Raw genomic sequence first — 3,212 nt, 5'->3', positions numbered from 1 at the left:
CAAAGAGTCTGGAAAAAGGGAAGTTACAAGTTACCCAGACATTTCAAGGATACTCGTATGTTATCATAGATGCAAAAAGATAGGTTCAATTAAGGTAAAGGTTGACCTTGTCAGTGAAGATACTGGCCCAGGACATTAACTACCCACCCTAACTGCTTTTAAAGTTTAATTTCAGACCATCCTTTGTGAAGTTTGCAAGACAGGCATGCAGTCCTTCCCTGAGCTTGTCAGGTTAGCATGTGGCCCCTTTCATCCACAGTGATCACCTATTAGTGGTAACCCAAGGGCCTATGACAGACATACCACTGCCCTGATCTTTAAAGTGAAGTTCTCTTTTAAAAAATTATTTTTAATCTCCACCTGAGGATATTTTTCCATTGATTTTTGTTTTTAGAGAGTGTGGAAGGAGGGTGAGAGGTAGAAAGAGAAACATCAATGTGAAAGACATATCAATTGGTTGCCTCCCGCATGCACCCTGACCAGGGCCAGGAATCCGAGGTAGGTGCTCTTGACTGGAATTGAATCCCGGACCCTTCAGTCTGCAGGCCTAAGCTCTATCCACTCAGCCAAACTGGCTAGGCCTTGAAGTTATTTTTGTGTGTTAATTTTTAAAATGTTTTTTAGAGAGGAGGGCAAAGGAGAAAAACATCTATGAGAGAGAAATATCAATTGGCTGCCTCCTACATGCCCCCTACTGGAGCCCTAAAGCCCCAAACCCAGGCTTGTGCCCTGACGGAAGCCAATGGAACTGACCTCGGGTGCATGGGAGGATGATCAGTCCACTGAGCACATCAGCAGGGGCCTTGAATTTTTAAAAATGAAAGTTTTCCTAACACTGAGATTGGTGCTTGCTCCTGTTTTTTAATCCCAGCACCCAGCTGTTAACAGTTTGCTTCCTTCTAGCAGGCACCTGGTATTGGAGCTGCCTGGAGCCAGAAGCCAAATCTGACCGAGTTGCTAATTATCGCTACAACGGCATTCATACTGTATCAAATTAACATGTTAAACACCTGAAATTTACACTATTCCAAATATACTTCAATTTTAAACAGTGACAAAGGGTGCTCCACCCCAGGTTTGGAGAGGTTTCCCAGGGAGGGCAGACTCCTTGGGCCAGAGGGGCCGCTCAGTGGGCAAAGCCAGGTGTGCGCGGTTAAGGGGCATGAGGGAAGCACCAGCCTGCGACCTCTGGCCGCTAGAAACCCAACAGGTCTCACCTGCTTGTAGACAGAAAGCAGCCTAGAGCAGATATTGCCTCCCCTTCTACCTGCCAATTAACAGACGGTAGGTTAATTCGATTCTTTATTAAGGAAATTCGATTCTTTTGTTACAACTTTTTAGATTTGTGTTTGCAAACATTTAACATGGGGTTGGGGAAGCCAAAAACAACCCACACCACCCTTTACTTCCCCCAGCTTCTGCGGCAGAAGCAGGACCTAGAGTAGGGCTCCAAATGGGGGTTTTCACTTGAACCTTGCCTGGCTCGCGCTCCGGGGCCCCGAAATGAAAATAACCTGGGAACCGGGCTCTGGGTAGTGTTGGGGGAGCTCTGGGTTGCTGCCTCCTAGACTGTGTTGGGGAACAGCTGGGTCGCCACCTCGCGGACAGCGTCTGGGGACCGCTGGGTCGCCTTCTCTTGAACAGCGTCGGGGGACCGCTGGGTCGCCTTCTCCCGAACAGCGTCGGGGGACCGCTGGGTCGCCTTCTCTTGAACAGCGTCGGGGGACCGCTGGGTCGCCTTCTCTTGAACAGCGTCGGGGGACCGCTGGGTCGCCTTCTCTTGAACAGCGTCGGGGGACCGCTGGGTCGCCTTCTCCCGGACAGCGTCGGGGGACCGCTGGGTCGCCGTCTCCCGGACAGCGTCGGGGGACCGCTGGGTCGCCTTCTCTTGAACAGCGTCGGGGGACCGCTGGGTCGCCTTCTCTTGAACAGCGTCGGGGGACCGCTGGGTCGCCGTCTCCTGGACAGTGTCGGGGGACCGCTGGGTCGCCGTCTCCTGGACAGCGTCGGGGGACCGCTGGATCTTGGCCAACCGGACTTTGTCCGGGGAGGCCTGGATCGCAGCTATCCGGACTGCAGCGGAGAAGTTCCGCGGCTCGGCCTGCTGGGCAGCGTTCTTCCACGAGCCTGGAAGAAGAGCATGTGAGGAGGCCGCACCTGTGTCCCCCACACTCTCCCCACAGGAGCATCGGTAAGGGCTGCAGGGGTGGGGGCCGGAATCAGAGCACGGGGTCGATGTGGCCTTCTAGATGCCTCGCAAAGAGGACGCCCATTCCCGGCGGACTAAGAGGGTGAGACCGCTGCCCGGGCACACCCAAGAAGCATCAGGATCCCTCCCAAGCAAGCTAAGGTCTGCCCAGGGTTCCCCTCACTATTCCCGGCCCCCTACCTTGTGCCCGGAGTTGGCGGTGATAGTGAGCCAAGTTCATGATCATCTTGGACACATCCTTTTGGTAAGAAGGCCGACCAAATATCAAGATCTCAGCCTCGCCTTCAGGGTCCCACTGATTAATGCGAAGCAGGGTCTGCGACACACACTCGACGTGCGGAATGTGCTCTCCGCCGGGGCCTGCACAGGAGCGAAAAAGGCCGTGAGGGGTGCACTGGAAGGGGAGGTGTCGGGAGGGGAGAATTGCCAGGGCCACAGAGGAGGCTCGCCCCGAGGCGCGGTTAGCCTGGGTGATAGGAGCCGGGGAAAGGAGGCCGCACTGGCTTCCCCTCTCCGGCCACTCACCGAAGATCGCTTCCACCAGCCACGCCTCGAGGCGAACTGTCTTCGGGCTCTTGAGGTACTCGGTGTGGAACCAGTAGGGCTGCTTCGCGCTGTCACCCAGCACCTGGAATGGCGACCCTCCCCGCTGCTCCAGTTGCACGAGCGTGGGAAAGCGCTTGGCGGTGGCCATGCTGCGGCGGCGGGACACGCAGAGAGGACTGGTGTAGATACAAGCCTGTATTCGGCAGCTGCTTTTGGGCCCGGGGCTTATTATAAGGGCTGTGGCAAGCTCCTCCCCACCCCCTTCTTATTGGATTCCAGGCCGAGCCTTCCGCAGCCGGCTTCTATCCGAGATGGCACAGGTGCGCTCTGTTGGGGGTGGGTTCCCACTGGACCCGCCCTCCTCTCCTCCCCCCGCCCCCGCGCCCTCTGGGAGGGAGAGGGCGGAGCTCTAGAGTCCTAGGGAAGATCCAACAGCCGGACAATATCCGTAGAGAAG

At 55.9% G+C, this 3,212-nt stretch overlaps 1 pseudogene across 1 annotated transcript; it reads right to left on the bottom strand.

The window, feature by feature from the left end:
- Nucleotides 1–1,337: 1,337 nt before the first annotated feature.
- LOC308240663 lies at nucleotides 1,338–2,903 on the bottom strand (annotated as a pseudogene). The gene is made up of 3 exons: nucleotides 2,735–2,903; nucleotides 2,390–2,569; nucleotides 1,338–2,127 (listed from the first exon to the last, which is right to left on the bottom strand). The product of its transcript is annotated as an uncharacterized misc_RNA (transcript).
- Between the last annotated feature and the right edge of the window lie 309 nt (nucleotides 2,904–3,212).

Source organism: Plecotus auritus, assembly GCF_963455305.1.
Source record: "Plecotus auritus genome assembly, contig: SCAFFOLD_89, whole genome shotgun sequence".
Lineage (NCBI taxonomy): Eukaryota > Metazoa > Chordata > Mammalia > Chiroptera > Vespertilionidae > Plecotus > Plecotus auritus.
This window is presented reverse-complemented; position numbering and strand designations above follow the sequence as displayed.